Source organism: Mytilus californianus, unplaced genomic scaffold (assembly GCF_021869535.1).
Source record: "Mytilus californianus isolate M0D057914Y unplaced genomic scaffold, xbMytCali1.0.p SCAF_10, whole genome shotgun sequence".
Classification (NCBI taxonomy): Eukaryota; Metazoa; Mollusca; class Bivalvia; order Mytilida; family Mytilidae; genus Mytilus; species Mytilus californianus.
The window spans coordinates 41,762,046-41,779,827 of record NW_026262582.1 but is presented as its reverse complement, the minus strand read 5'-3'; the positions used below and the strand labels follow the sequence as shown (position 1 = coordinate 41,779,827).

Here is a 17,782-nt window from a genome sequence, read left to right as displayed (position 1 = left end):
AGAAGATAAACAAACTTTCTACAAAACACTAATAAAGAAAAAAAAGACTAAGCAATACGAGCTCCATAAAAAAGCAGGGGATACATGTATATCATCAGATGTTCCGAAAGGGTAAGCAGATCCTGCTCTACTTGTTGCACCCGTAGTGTTGTACACAATAACATCATATTATGATCAAATTGATTTATTTATTTCATTAAAACATTTTCGGAAATTATTGTTTTTAGTTTTTCTCTATTATTTATCTTTCAATGATCAACACTACATAACTAAATAAACAAACGTAATGCTCAACCTTACAGAACTATTTATCAAACAGACACAAAGCTCAACATAACAGAACTATTTATTAAACAGACGCAGTGCTCAACATTACAAAACTAAATATTAAACAGACGCAGTGCTCAACATTACAGAACTAAATATTAAACAGAAGCAGTGCTCAACATTACAGAACTAAATATTAAACAGACGCAGTGCTCAACATTACAGAACTAAATATTAAACAGACGCAGTGCTCACCATTACAGAACTAAATATTAAACAGACGCAGTGCTCAACATGCCAGAACTAAATTTTAAATAGACGCAGTGCTCACCATTACAGAACTAAATATCAAACAGACGCAGTGCTCAACATTACAGAACTAAATATTAAACAGACGCAGTGCTCAACATGACAGAACTAAATATTAAACAGACGCAGTGCTCAACATTACAGAACTAAATATTAAACAGACGCTATGCTCAACCTGACAGAACTATATATTAAACAGACGCAATGCTCAACATGACTGAACTAAATATTATAACCAGACGCAATGTTCAACATTACAGAACTAAATATTAACCAGACGCAATGCTCAACATTACAGAACTAAATATCAAACAGACGCAATGCTCAACATTACAGAACTGAATGTTAAACAGACGCAGTGCTCAACATTACAGAACTAAATATTAAACAGACGCAGTGCTCAACATTACAGAACTAGATATTAAACAGACGCAGTGCTCAACATTACAGAACTAAATATTAAACAGACGCAGTGCTCAACATTACAGAACTAGATATTAAACAGACGCAGTGCTCAACATTACAGAACTAAATATTAAACAGACGCAGTGCTCAACATTACAGAACTAAATATTAAACAGACGCAGTGCTCAACATAACAGAACTATTTATTAAACAGACGCAGTGCTCAACATTACAGAACTAGTACAAACAAAAATAGACAAACACACTTTCAATTTTAATGTCTTTAATAATTGTGGGTCTGCATACAGAACGATCTTATTTGTGATTGATTAAGAAAACTACCATTCTTCAACTATACATCAAACTGTGGGTCCATCACTTTTTACCACAGCTTTCATTTATTGATAAAATGATAACTATTAAAAAATCAGAAATATGAACGATGTAATCGACTTTTTTAATGAAGATGTCATTAATTTTACCGTGAGCTTCAATAACGAATATTATCGTCTGTTATATTATCAATGCATTTTTGTTTAATGAAGTGGCTGTTTTCCTAAGGTTTATCGCCAATTTATTTCTCGCATTCAAGGAACTGAATAGTTTTAAGTTTTTAAAGCAAAGATATTGATAATTTGATCATTTATTTATTTCCTTTTTCGTCTGCTATATTCTAAAATATTTCTTTATCAAATATTGTTAAGATTCCATTATCTATCATATTTTTTATTTTTCCAGGGCTTTCAACTACTTTATTTGATTCACAATATTTGCCTTGTTCGTAGGTTTCAGTTTTATATAGAAACATAAGATTATTAACTTGAAATAGAAAAAAATGTTTTGTGATTCATGGGCGGGGGTTAATTTCCTGTTGAGCAGTTTTATCAAGATTTGTTTCTGATTTTACCCCATATGTCCTTTCATTCAGTGAACTACATGAATATCAAATACGAACAGAAGATTAATTTACATTTTACAAAATGTTTCATTTTTATGTCTGTCTTTTTAATCACATCACGGTTTAACAAATCACACAACTATCTTTCCTGCATGTCGACAGTTCCTTTGGTTCCATACCACTATCTGCTTGACGTATAACCTCTATCAGCTAAAATGTAGAAAGTAATGTCATATTTAAACAATTCATATCTAAATGATGTTTTTTTTAAATTGCAATGTATGCATTAGTCGAAGGTTTCGGTACAAATGTACTTAATTTCTGAGTCATTGATATATACTTATATAATTGAGGGTCTGGTTGGGGTTTATAGAATAGAGAATACTGGGCAAAAAGTGAAAAATATAGGTAAAAAAATATGAACAGAGAAAAACAGGCCGTAAACAAGAATGTGTCCATAGTACACGGATGCTCCACTCGCACTATCATTTTCTATGTTCAGTGGACCGTGAAGTTGGGGTCAAAACTCTAATTTTGGCATTAAAATTAGAAAGATCATATCAAAGAGAACATGTGTACTAAGTTTCAAGTTGATTGGACTTCAACTTCATCAAAAACTACCTTGACCAAAAACTTTAACCTGAAGCGGGACAGACGGACGAATGGACGGACGAACGAACAGTCGAACGGACGCACAGACCGAAAAACATAATGCCCCTAGGTGGGGCATAAAAAAAAGATAAGAGAACAATGGGGTGGTAAAACATAAAGAAATGACAGTAATGGGCAAAATTTTTAAAGAAAAGAAATAATGGCTTAAAACAATTAAAGAATACAGAATTGAAGGACCCCCCCCCCCCCCAAACCAAATGACGTAGACGTTAGGAACTATAGGTCATCGTCCGGCCGTTAAAAATGATTCATTGATTGATTGGTGATTGCTTTACGCCGCATCAGCACAAAAAGGCTATAACAATGAGCAAAACAACTACCTCACTGCAAGCCATTTAAAGCCTCTAAATGATATATGTAAATTTTTGTAGGGAAGGGAAGTTATGCTTAGATTTTAAATGCAATATAAATTTACATCAGATAATCTAGACAATCATGATAGATGGTTATATAGGTTTCAAGCTACAATTTTGAAGCTTTGAAAATATGAAATACCTTAAAGATGCAAAACTAGTTTTTTGAAGATGTTCACATCTCAATTACCCCCCCCCCCCCCCCCCCCCCTCCCCTTAATATTTTCAAATTCCTCTCACTTTTTCTTAGATAGGTGATGTATTTTCTAAATGCCCAGCATCCCCTTTTCTTTCATAACAATTAAAAAAGCGTAAATTTCAAATAAATTTTTTTGTAAAATATTTAGATTTTTTTATGTAATTTTTGACAAATCTTTCACACATTTTAATATACATCTTTTTCTTTCAATTTCGCATTCATGAACAATACAGAGACGTAGTGTATTACATTTTTTATATGATTTATGGAACGAACTTTAGTCTCTATATATCGCTTTTTCAAATACTAAATAAAGGTAATCCCAGTATTTGTTTTGTATGAGCCTACCAGTCAACATGCAAAGTAAAAACTTAACACACTCAGTTCAACGCCAACTATGTCATGAATATCGCTTATGTTCAAACTAAACATTAGAATATAATGTTATCGTTTTAAATATGAATCAAACAATGACTTTGGATATGCATATAATTTTAGTTCATAATTATGTATCCTTAGAATTATAATTTATTTTACTTAGTTTAAAAGATTTTCTGAAATGTGTTTTTGTGTTTGTTTTTGATCCAAGGTCTTTTAAATAGTTTACCTACATTTTTGTACAAGTTAAGTGGACACAAAAGATAAAAACAAAACCTGGGATTAATAAAAAGAAACCATAAAATATACCTACATCTTCCTCAATTGGCCATCCTTTCAAATTCAATTTGGAAAAAACAAGTTTGCCATTTATCGTAATTTCAAATGAATCTGAAATAATAGAAAAAAATGTTTTATAAATTTTTGAATTTCTATTCATTGTTGCATGTTTAAGTTACCTGGAGGTTAGGGGTCCTAGATGAATTGCTTCTGCTAATCAGATTGATGTCGAACTTAGGTGGTCAGTTGTCTCATTGGCAATCAAACCACGTCTTCTTATTTTTATATTAACTACGTATTAGATTAAACAAAACTTGTTTCCGAATCCCATATTTGACTGCTATGTTTAATTGTACTGTTAAATTATTATAATGTTTCAATAATACATGTAAATACTGTTTAAACCAAATGAATTCAATATTTCTCTTTGATCTCTCTTCAAGACGATTGGTCTAGTTTCCCTGATAATTTCCCATCTGCGGACAATGATATATGATCATTAAAAGAAGGAAACGTTCTTTTTCTATTAGAACATCTTTTCTTCTATTTGGAAGATTAAATTATGTGAAGGCCTCTGATTGAAAAAAAAAACTTTTTTAAATGAAAACAACACATTTTAAATTTGATGCACACGAAATGCTTTTCTGGAATTACCTTCAACAGGAACTTCCTGAATTCTTAAATACACACTTGGGTCTTGTTGTCTTTTGTAATTAAATATGTAAAACTTCAACCTCTTGTAGTGTAAAGAATTTGTGGTAAAAATGGGCAAATTAGAAGAAACGAATAATTATAAAATTATAACCATCATTGAAGTTCTAAAAATAATTTACAAAATGATCTAAAACTAGGAATTGCGGTGTTTTTGGGTGTATAATTACGCTCAATGCTACGACTGGTCTGAATAGAGAATGTATCCTTCACCCTAGTCGACCTACTAGATCTACTACTCAATTTCATTTTGTCCTGAATTTATTTTGAATATCTGTCAACGAACGTTAAGGAAACATATTTTACCGTCGATGAAATAAGTTACTTCTTTTAAACTGAATTTTACTGTGCGTATTGCTTTGTGTTTGTTTATTCTACATTGGCTAGAGGTATAGGGGGAGGGTTGAGATCTCACAAAACATGTTTAACACCGCCGCATTTTTGCGCCTGTCCCAAGTCAGGTGCCTCTGGCCTTTGTTAGTCCTGTATGTTTTTTTAATTTTAGTTCATATATATGTTTTGGAGTTTAGTATGACGTTCTTTTTTCACTGAACTAGGACACATTTTTATTTAGGGGCCAGGTGAAGCCCGCCTCCGGAAGCGGGATTTCTCGCTGTGTTGAAGACCCATTAGTGGCCTTCAGCTGTTTTCTGCTCTTTGGTCGGGTTGTTGTCTCTTTGACATATTCCCCATTTCCATTCTCAATTTTAACTCAGGAGAACTGAGCTATTGGTTACTAAAATGTATATAGTTCCCGCCGTTCTTATTCTTTCAATTAAATTCATAATGTCTTCATAAAACGAAATACTTCTTCGCAAAAACATCCTAGATAATAACGCCTTTAAGCAATGTGTTTACGTTTATATAGATATAAGAAGATGTGGTATGAGTGCCAATGAGACAACTCTCCATCCAAGTCAAAATTTATAAAAGTAAACCATTATAGGTCACAGTACGGTCTTCAACACGGAGCCTTGGCTCACACCGAACAGTAAGCTATAAAGGGCCCCAAAAAAATTACTAGTGTAAAACCATTCAAACGGGAAAACCAACGGTCTAATCTATATAAAAAACGAGAAACGAGAAACACTTATGAACCACATCTACATGTATATATATTTATTCATATTTGGCAGATCATGACTGGAATTATCATACATCCTTGTATAAAATTCAAGAGTTGTTACTTCTGTTTGGTAGTTTGTCTTGCACTTGTATATTGTACAATTAGAGATAGAGGGTTGCTGCTCACAAGGAAGCTTTTAAACCAAGCCTTCCAAATGGTGAAGTTGAAATCATTCCTTATTAAATTTTACGGACGCCATCACGAGTTGGTTGACCGTTACGGAATATCTGTTTCACAGATGATAGCGGTTATGTTCCTAATGTCGTAACTACAATCCCGTCCCCTTTTCCCGAATGTGACCTACAGAATTAGACTTATTACCGGGTTTGTACTAACATGTGCAACACGACGTGTGCCACATGTTGAGCAGGATCTGCTTACCCTTCCAAAGCACGTCAGATCACCCCCAGTTTTTGGTGGGGTTCGTGTTGCTCAGTCTTTAGTTTTCTATGTTGTGTTTTGTGTACTATTGTTTGTCTCTTTCTTTTTTTAGTCATGGCGTTGTCAGTTTATTTTCGACTTATGAGTTTGAATGTCCCTTTGATATCTTTCGCCTCTCCTTTGTATGAGGTCGATACGAGGTTATATCGACCTAAGAGAAGCATATTGACTGAAGACGAAGTCCGAGGTCGATATGCTTCTCTAGGTCGATATAACATCATATTGACCTAACCAAAGGCTGCAATTGTTATAATATTATTAATCAACAGCTATTGCATGAACAGTTGTAAAATTGGGGATTTCTAGAATGCATTTTTGTTACATGCTGTATGCTCTGTGCAATATGCTGTTTTAGACCTATGAAAAGCTAAAACAGTATTGGCGTGCAAACTGAGTAAAATACAAACGTACATGTGATCAAATTTTAATGAATCACAAATCCTTAAACATATTCGATTAATAATATTTCCTGGTACTGCATGATTGTCGGTATACAATTAATTCCCTCCGATCCTTTTTCGATGTATTAAAACAAAACTCAATACATAGGTAATGATAGTCATTAATAAATTAAACGTGTTGAATTGACCAGTAAGCTAATTCAAATGACAAGGGAATATAAAATTTGCCAAAAGTGAACAGATTTTACTATCAACCAATCAGAGGAGATTAAAATACGAACGATAAATTATGCATACATTTATGCAGGTAACGAGTAATGTCGAAAGTATCCGAGATTGAATTAAGCATTTTTAACTAATTAAAAATTTACCGTTTTTATATCTTTTTCTTTATCGATTTGAACTTAAAAAAAGAATACGTACTTTTGCGACCCCTTGATCCTATAATGTCAGCACCAGTTACCTCGGCAAGGATGCGCTTGCGAAGCGCCTCGTACTTGCCTGCGTAACCTCATCCGCTACTGTAAAATATTTTGAAATAAGATGTTAATATACAGGTTTACATGTACATGTGTATATATATATTTATTGTTTTCTGTTTGGTATTAAATTAATATAATTAAGATCCATTGTGTAACATCTGTGATCCGTTTATTTGGCAATCGCCATGGCAGTCAGCAGGGTTTAAGAACATCCGTTGTTCGACCTGCTTGTCAAATGCGTTTTGTTAAAATATACTTTTTCACTTTTTTGGTCTTTTGGAAAATGTTGTTTGTGCTGTATTTAGACCCCTCTACAAAGAAATTTGTTTTGCATGCACACGTATAAAAATTGCGGTTTTTATCCAACGCAATCATAGGTTTGAACGTTGTTTTCAATTTAGATTTGTTTATATTTTTTCGTTTGGGCTTGTATTATATTTGCCTTCGGGTTTATATGATCCGTTCATCCTATTTCGACTCTTCAAAATTCAAGAGTCAATCCCAAATTGAGGTAAATTATATGGCCTTCCAAATACCGTTTCGATTCCTAACATCACTGAAGAGACATTAATTGTCGAAATCCGGATATGGTGTACAAATTTTTGCACCTCATGTTTGCGGTATACCATCTTTTCCGCAAGTTTATTGTTTTCTGTTTGGTATTAAATTAATATAATTAAGATCCATTGTGTAACATCTGTGATCCGTTTATTTGGCAATCGCCATAGCAGTCAGCAGGGTTTAAGAACATCCGTTGTTCGACCTGCTTGTCAAATGCGTTTTGTTAAAATATACTTTTTCACTTTTTTGGTCTTTTGGAAAATGTTGTTTGTGCTGTATTTAGACCCCTCTACAAAGAAATTTGTTTTGCATGCACACGTATAAAAATTGCGGTTTTTATCCAACGCAATTATAGGTTTGAACGTTGTTTTCAATTTAGATTTGTTTATATTTTTTCGTTTGGGCTTGTATTATATTTGCCTTCGGGTTTATATGATCCGTTCATCCTATTTCGACTCTTCAAAATTCAAGAGTCAATCCCAAATTGAGGTAAATTATATGGCCTTCCAAATACCGTTTCGATTCCTAACATCACTGAAGAGACATTAATTGTCGAAATCCGGATATGGTGTACAAATTTTTGCACCTCATGTTTGCGGCATACCATCTTTTCCGCAAGTTTATTGTTTTCTGTTTGGTATTAAATTAATATAATTAAGATCCATTGTGTAACATCTGTGATCCGTTTATTTGGCAATCGCCATGGCAGTCAGCAGGGTTTAAGAACATCCGTTGTTCGACACGTATAAAAATTGCGGTTTTTATCCAACGCAATCATAGGTTTGAACGTTGTTTTCAATTTAGATTTGTTTATATATATACACATGTATATATATATATATATATATATGTATTTTAATGAACGAAAATAATAACAGACCAACAAAACTTCTTATTGACGTCTGTGGGTACTAGACGTCTAGACGTATTCTAAATATACTTTAGAAATCGTGGAATACCATCAACAGGAAGAAAATCGGCCTTTAAGAAATTCCTTCATTTCCAAAACCGTATTCGGTGTTTACTTAGAACAATGTGTAGTGAGTGTGTGTGATCGTGTGCAAAGATGTGTGTTTTTAGTACGCTGTTCGTGTACGTTTCTTGTTTATCTCGATTCCTTTGCTTTATTAGTTGGAAAATTGGATTTCCCTGTTCCTGATGCCTACATAGAGGCGCTCAATAAAAGTATAAGCTAGAATGAAAACTGAAAATTATTAATTTATAGATGAAACTAAGTACTGAATTTTCCGTAAGTACGTTTGATCATTTCGATGATTGATTACTTGTAGTTTGCTTTACATCCAGTGAACAGGCGGGAAATTGGGACTATCACTGGAACATGAGGGCCAGAAATTAAGCCTTGCAACATGCCACGAAGCAAAGGACCCAACGAGGCCATCCTGTCGTATGAAGGCACAGAGATGACAACATGTCTTTACCCTAGTCACCCTTAAACTACAAATTTAAATACAAAATATAGAATTACTTCCCATTCAGGATCATTCAGTTTTTATTTGTGAACTTAAAACTTGCCTCGTCATGATTATTTAAATAATCCTTGATATGTTTAGTGACCGTTTTTAATGGCTCATGTAATATATGTGTAATGTATTATATACCTTCAAAAATTGCTTAATTACAAAAAGAAGTCTAGGTCATAGATATATCAATATTTGTAATACTTTAAAATTAAAATGCCCAATAGGCTATTGATTCCATGATAAATGAACACTTAAGCGACTTCAATTTGATAAATTATAATAATTAAGGTGGTACCCAACACCTTGACTAATATTAATTTGGCTCGTTTAATTTTCATAAAATTTTGACAAAGTATTTACTTTGACCCTTTGACAAAAATATAAAAATTTCAAAAAATTTGAACCAACCAATTTATCAGAAAAATTAGACTGGTTATATAGCAGTTTGACAAACACTAACTTTGATCATTGAGAAGCTTAATATTCCCTTAACAATACAACGTAATTAAAACGTTTAGCTGATTTTTACAGAGTTATCTCCCTGTAGTGTTAGGTACCACCTTAAGCGACTTCAATTTGATAAATTATAATAATTAAAAGATATATAGAATAGCGAATAGAAACGGGAAATGTGTCAAAGAGACACCACCTCAACCAAAGGGCAGAAAACAGCCCAAGGCTACTAATATGTATTCAACGGAGCGAGAAAATTCTGTATCTGGAGTCGGGCTTCATCTGGCCCTTAAACAATAATGTATACTAGTTCATCGAAATGGACGACACAATAAATTCCGAAACATACAAATGAATACTTACATTGTGACTGTTGTGGCTTAATCCAAACACAAACACATACGTGTTTGTTTATTTATTCAAGAGATACCATTGAAAAAGCTCAGACGTTTTTATCAGTTGTATATTTTGACCTATCATACGGTTAACCCAAGTATAAACTTCATTTTTTTTTGCGATGAGACCTACATATAGGTTCAATTCCGGGGTTATGCATATGTGTTTTTCTGTATGAGCGAAGGGAATTATTATCGATCAAAACTTTGACCTGAAAAATTATGAAATATTTGCCGTTTGACGTTAAGCAAACACCAATCAATCGATTTACCCTAAATACATTGAAATTCGCCAGATACTAAATGACGATGAATGAAAAAATCGATATCACAGCTGATTACGTTTAATTTAAAAAATATATTACAATAATACAAAAGAATTATTGTGAATAAAAAACAAATACATACCAATACTCAACTTGAACCTTCACTCCCATCTTTTTTTCCTTTTAGTTTTCCGTATACGCAGATCTTCCTGTAATGTTTGTTGTTAAACTTAGTACAGGTACAATACAGGTAGATAATTTGAAAAACGCTTCGTCATCTACTGATTAAATACCGTTGATATAGATCTAAATGTGACTTTTATTATTATAGAAATTAACACAATGCAATCTTGTCGCGGGCTCGTAATGTCCTTTCATTGATGATTTTGATTGGTTTATAAATATGATATCAATCAAAATCATGTATTTGTATTTAATTTTGATGGAAATTTTGCTTAGTTCTTCTTTGAAATATTGAAGATATATATTTGTTTACATTCCTCAGATTGACTGATTGGTGTTTAACGTAACTTTCGGCACTTTTGTGCTATTTCGTGGCGGTCAGTTTTTATTGGTGGAGAAAGCCGGAGTGCCAAGGGAGAACCGCCTACCTTCGGTAGGTAAAAAAACCTTGTCAATTAAGATTGTAGTGGAATGCACCTGCCACGTGCGGGATTCAAACTCACAACCTCAGTGTTGACAGGCTAGTGACGCAGTAGTTTATTCAACTACTTACACCACATGGCCACGGAGGCCCCTACTGTTCTCTAAAGTTTCAAAAGGCAACCAACTAGTGCAGACACTGATGCGTCTGGTGTAGACGAAAGGCACGTTTGGTGCACCAAATTATAAGCCAAATTATCAGCTAAGCCTGGTATCTTTGATGAGTAATAGGCGATGAGGAAGACAATCTCCCCATTTCGTAGAAAGTGAGGACTTGAATTTGTCTCCAATTCGATCACTTTTCTTATGTGTTCGGATATCCCGTCATCTATTCCTCGATTGTGGCATCACTGAATTTGTATTAACCAAATAAGCAGCACGACGTGTCACATGTGGAACAGGATGTAGTTTTTCTTAGACAATTTTTTTTTTTTGTATTTGCCATGTCGATTTCTCTATGACTAATGCATGTTGATTGACCCCTTGTAAAACTAAGGAGATGAGGTTTGATTGCCAATGAGACAACTATCCACCAAAGTTCAAATGAAGTGGATGTAAGCAATTATAGGCAACCGTACGGCCTTCAACAATGAGAAAAACCCATACCGTATAGTAAAATATAAAAAATTAAACAATTCAATTGAGAAAACTAACGGCCAAATTTATAACAAAACAATTTACGAAAAACAAATATGACCGACATGAACCAACAACAACCACTGAACTACAGGCTCCTGACTTGGGACAGCCACATAACGAATGTGGCGGGGTTAAACATGTTTGTGAGCGCTCAACCCTCCCCCTAACCTGGGACAGTGGTGAAACAGCACAACATAAGAACAAACTATAAAAATCAGTTGAAAAGGCTTAACTCATCAGATCGATACAAAGCAGAACAATCAAACTAAAACACAGACCGGACGTGGCAGGGTATTTATCCATCCCTCATCCCTAACAACAAAAAGGGCACTAAGTACAGATCTGAGAGTACTCGCAGTTACTGACAGCTAGTTCAAAGCCAATAACAACTTATAAAAAAAATCATGTATCTAAGACTTAAATATCAATCAGTACACATCCAACATCCAATGGATTTAGTGTAAAGACGTCATTAACAGTCAGAGAAAAACATGACCTTGTGCAATGCCAACATAAAGGTATCGACAGATTGTAGTACCGTTAAAGTGCATACTGTATGTGTGTAACAAAACTATTTTGTATAATTTTAATTTAATACAAAATCAATATTTATACCAATCATTTTTCAGTCATTTTTTTAAAAGTAATAATGACCGTCCGAATACTTTTCAGAAATAACTTTAGCTTGAACGTACCATCGCATTATTTATTATTTTGCTTGTCCAAATATTTTTTAATAGACATGAATTTTTAAACTGACCCATCACCTTCTCCACACAACCACCAAACAAACTACAAGAAATCAAACCAAACCATTCATAAAAAACCAACACTGTGGCTGAACGGATCTTTATATGACGTCATTCGGATCCATGCATTTTTCTTTCCCAGATACACACTATAATTAGAGGCAACCTGAAAAATTATATGAGACCATTTAAAAGTACAAGGCAGTCCAAAGGAACTGACCAAGTAACATGTTAAAGTGTTGACATCAAATGCTGTTCAAATTAAAGTTGCCTAATACTATCAAAATTACATACAGGCAAGACATATTTCTGTGTCAACAGTTTATTTACAACTAACCCGACTGGCCCAGACGTTCGCTATCGATTACTACATTTACATCGAGAGGAAATAATCACATTGCATAGAAGTTTCATACGATAACATGATTTTGATTTCCGCGTTTCATACAAAATGTGATTCGGTCAATCTTTTACACCGAATGAAAATATTACAAAAGGAAGAAATTCAATTTTTATAATTTGTTATCAACATCTGTTCACTTGTAGCATTAACATTCACATCAAAAGATTAGAAACGAGTTGAGATTGTTTGTTTTTGGTACATGTTTACTAGTTGGTGTTTTGGGCAAGTGTTTTTCCAAATGCAATTAAAAAAATCGAGTTATTGAAAAATATTGATCATGAAATGTTAAGTGATGGAATGAAATTGTTCAGATTACACCTTTGATCATTTCTGTACAGTTGTGACAATGTACTGTTTCATGAGGTACATTGTTCTACGAAGTGTGTACTCTCTCTTGTGTCACTAAATCCCAAATAGTTTTAATTTGATAAAGAAATACCATCTGGATTTCTTCCCTCCGTCAATAAAAACGATTCTAAAAAATTGGATCGGGTTGGTTGCTAAGAATGTAAAAAAACGTACCCATGTCCGGTCAGAATGAGGACGTTAAATTTGATGTCATGTGCATGTAATATTTGCCACGAAACATTAAGAAAACAACTGTTTATTAATCACCTTCTGTCACTTTCTTTTCTTATCTCAAACTATGCAAAAATCATTATCTTTGGGTTGTCTTTGTTGAATATTACTTGCTTTCTTTTTTTATATAATTTCTTTTTCTGTGATGGGCCTCGGTGGCCGAGTAGTCTAGTGCCTACCCTGTCAACACAGATTGTTAGTTTGAAACCCGTTTCGGCCAGGTGCGTTCGAATCCCAACCTTAATTTTCCAGTGTTCCCGTCTGCGAAGGTCAGTTGTTTTTTTAATGGTATTCCAATTTCCTTCACCAATAAAAAAAAAAAAAAAACTGTACGCCATGAAAGTCTGCTAAAAGTGGTGCAGTGCGTGTAGACATCTGTCTCTGGTTCATCTGCTGTTGTGGGTTATACACTTCTGTCTCTCTATTTTGGAAGTTCTGCTTGATATATAAATACTCATCCACGTTTTAACCATCGAAGGGAAACATCTTTTTGAGGCAGTCTGATGCCAGGCAAATTTTGGTTTGAAGGTCAATTCAAAAAAGCGCTTTGGGCGCCTGAATTATATATAGTGTTATTTTCATTATTAAGTTATTGTCAGAGAGACAAGTATTGGCCGTTCTTATAGGGGTACTGCATGATGGATGCGTTATCCATCTGTTTACTCTTTTGAATCTAAATGTTATGCTTTAAATGTTTCACGTAGCTTGTAATTTCTACAACGGCGGTAATGTAAAAGTCCGTGCCTATATCAGTTTTTAAAACTCGAACATAGAACTTGCTGTCCCAGGTTTTTCCAAATTGTTTCTATTAATAATACTAGTACACTATAATACATGTACATGTATCGCTAATGATATATCTACGAAAACAACGTATTAATGGGATATTTTTTACGATTGTAAATGAGACAACTCTTTAGCAAAGACCTACAATAAACTGTACAAATGAATCAATGAACAGATAATTAACGTCCATTGGCAAATATTACAATCATATGATTTAATGTGCTAAGATTATGAACCTTGCTTTGTACTCGATCCATCCACGCGCTCAGTCGGATTTTCTGTGTGCGAGTATGCAAGTTTGCAGTCCACCGGAAGACATGTCATTCGAACTAAGCACGTTTTTGTGTTTAGCAGAGGACAAACATGTACTAATTTAACGCCTGCTTTGTCTTTGCTTGGGTACAAACCCACGAAACAACCAAAATAACTAAGTAATTGTAATTATGATTTTGGTTTGACCGCCTGAGGATTGAACTTATAACCTCTTAAAATCCTTGCAAACACACAACCACGAGACTACCCGAACAGTACACGTACCAGACAAGATCTAGACATTTGCATATCTATTTATATCTTCTGAAGCAGGTAAAACGTCCGGATTTCAGCCGAGTTGAAAAGTGTATATTCTAAAAAGTCGAAAAGTTAGAACTTGATTTTTTTCTGTAGAAATGTACAAGCGAAACACATTTTAGTGACTGATCCTACACGCACATTTTTTTCGTGAATTTGATAATTTGTTGACCAACATTTCTAATCTTGTTCTAGTGGGACGACATTTCAAATTTCAAATCATTAATTTTACTTCATAACAATGTTACGACATGAAAATCAGATACAATGTACTTTTGAGTAAAATTGAACCTGTAAAATTCAATGATGACATTGCAAATTATTATAACGGTTTATGTTATTGTAATTTTGTTTATCTAAATAAATATAATTATGCAGGACACGGTACGATATCTGTATTTAACTATGTACCCTTTAAAATGTTTCCTCGTATTATTTGAAATACAAACAAGTACTTGTGCAAATGACATTTAAAATGATAGATTTTTCACATAAAGTTAATTATACGAGGAAGAAATTGTTTTGATGAGATCTTAAAATTTTGATGAATTCATTAAACATCAATATATGTATGTACAATTACTAAGATTGCACTGAACATGTACAGTGCACATGCATACAATTTTAAACATGTCTAGAAGAACGTGACTTTTAATACCAATCGAATAAAAACGCATTTTACATAAGAATGACAAGGCTTAATCTCTGATTTCTCCAAAAACTTCAAATTACACCGCGCTTAGAAATACTGTTGAAAATTCATTATCTAATAGTCCATTTGTCAATTACCGATTTGATTCTGTTATTACTCACTTTAAATAAGAGTTTTCCCTTAGTCAATTGTAGACTGGTTCTATACAGGATAAAATGGGGCTGCTGCCTATGCAAAGCATGAAAAATTGAAAGTGATATACATGTATAGGCGTTTTATCCGATTTTTAATGAAAAATAACTATTGGTATTAAAAGTTCCAAGCTAAACAAACGATTTAATGAAATTAAATTATTTCAAAAACTTAAAATTCCACACATTGCGCACAGATAAATTTTTTCTTTTCACTAACTCTTCGTTGTCAGTGGAAAATGTCGCTTCTAAGGGATAAAAACTGATAAATTACAAGGTCAATTACGGAATGGGCAAATAGACTATTACAGATCAACAAGAGCAGCTGTATATTCAACGTTTGCTTTCAATGCTTGTACGATTTCCTGCTGTTTGTAATGGCTAAACCCGCTATATGTTGATCATTTACAGACAACATAAATTTATGCAATTGTACCTTCAAAAACAAGTATCTAAGAATACAATATACTCATGATGATCTTTACAACCAGACAATGACTTTTGGTATTTCAAACACGGTGATTGTATGACAAGAATTGAACTTCATTCAGTGTGAAACGTAGTATATATATTTGATTTTTGTGAAAACGGCTTTAGCACTGTTCGCACTTTTTGAAAAGGTACAGTAACGTAAGGTAATGAGTGTATTTAGTAATTCTAATGTTCGTTTATCAGTAACACATTTAGATGGATTTATCGGTAATAACCATTAATAATTGTTGTTGGTCTAAAATCAAAACACGTACGAAAAAAAAATGTTAGAACTCTTTTACCCTATGATAGCTAGATTTGAAACAGGCACATACACACATGTGCCGGTGTTTATTTTTTTTTTGGATCTCAACCTTCATTTGTAATCTCGACAGTTTCCCGATGAGCTGGTTTACTATAAGGCGATTAAAAGTATATACAATTAAAATTAGCAGAAAAGAGTTCTTGACTATAATTACAATATTGGAAACTATACTGCATCTTAGAATGCTCTCATTTACTGGAAGCAAGCTCAAAGTTCTGAACTAGCTGACATGAAATCATATCGTGCAACGCTCTTATATGTTTTGCTTCAGGAACATTTTCGTTTTGAGTTTACATGACGTCAGTCAATCCAAAAATACATGTTATACGCACTGAAATCGGTAACTAATGTTTTATTCTACACTATTTTTTTATAATTTATGAGAATTGACTTCGGTAAAATATTATTAAACGTGTAGCATCTTTTTCAAGCAAATAAATTAAAGCTTTGTAAATTATGGAAAAACGATGGATGTTGTTTTTGCTGTCTGTCATATTTGTTTTGCGTCATATATTACAAACTTAAGTTGGTTTTCTCTTTTGAAATGTTGAACATTTTTTGTTTAGCTTACTTAACGGTAAATACGTTTTGCTTATTGTTGAAGGTCGTGCGATTATCTGTTATTGTTTACATCCGTGTCCTATGGTCTTTTGACATATGAAGCAGGATCTGCCAACCCTTCCGGAGCACCTTAGATCACCCCAGCTTTTCGGTGGGGTTCGTGTTACTCAGTCTTTAGTTTTCTGTGTTGTGTTTTGTGTACTGTTGTTTGTCTGTTGATCGTTTTTCATTTTTTGCCATGGCATTGTCAGTTTGTTTTCGACTTATGTGTTTGAATATCCCTTTGGTATCTTTCACCGCTCTTTTTGAGAGATGGTCGTCTCATATACTACATCTCCTTTTTTATGTAGTCGATTCAATTTTAACAGTTAATTTGTATTATATACTCACAATCAGAACACCTTTGAGACCTCATTGAATCAAAGCAGTATTTTTGAAAGGTGGCTATCTTCCGTGACAAGAAAGTCTTTGCATCAGAACGATCAAATCAGAAACTATTCTTAATTTCTTTATTTCGAATTGTTTCTTTTTGAATAATTTATACTCCTTTGATTTCAATGTAGAAGCCAGCCAGAAAATGATGGACGACCATGTTCATTGCTGTGAATGTATCCATCTCCAGCATATGAGGAATGAACATGCACAAAGATCGAATCACCTTTTGTAACGTAAGCCACAACGGTCCCACTTACAGAACCATCGTCGCCATTCTTTGCTCGGAGGAAGGTGACTCCATAGACAGCATTGTTTATCAAAAGTTGGGTAGGATGTTCACCAGATGAAACTCGGGTAACCCATATGAACACGTACACTCCACTTCTTGGTGCAGTGAAGATTCCGGTCACGTGGTTGTACCCATTTCCTACATTGGTAACGGAGACGTCGTATATTAATGTTAGGTGGGCACTAGGGTTAACTTCTGGATTGGACATGTAGGCATAGAACGCAATAATTCCATCGGCGGTTATGTTATCTGGTGATAAAAGAAGACGTTCTGGAAAAAAATGAGAGATTAGTTAGTAAATGATGGTGAATCCTTTACTTGGAAAAGTATCATTTAGAGCGTGATGTATAAGAGCGATAAATTGTAATAAACGAAGTACTATCTAAAATACT

General features: G+C 33.7%; 1 long non-coding RNA gene across 2 annotated transcripts; it reads right to left on the bottom strand.

Moving 5' to 3' along the window:
- Positions 1-328: 328 nt before the first annotated feature.
- LOC127718154 (uncharacterized) lies at positions 329-10,387 on the bottom strand. 2 transcript variants are annotated; one of them, XR_007989586.1, is made up of 5 exons: positions 10,220-10,387; positions 6,863-6,960; positions 3,795-3,871; positions 830-2,089; positions 329-751 (listed from the first exon to the last, which is right to left on the bottom strand). It is a non-coding gene; the product is annotated as an uncharacterized LOC127718154 (long non-coding RNA). The 2 variants fall into 2 exon arrangements; XR_007989587.1 differs by having other exon boundaries at positions 868-2,089.
- Between the last annotated feature and the right edge of the window lie 7,395 nt (positions 10,388-17,782).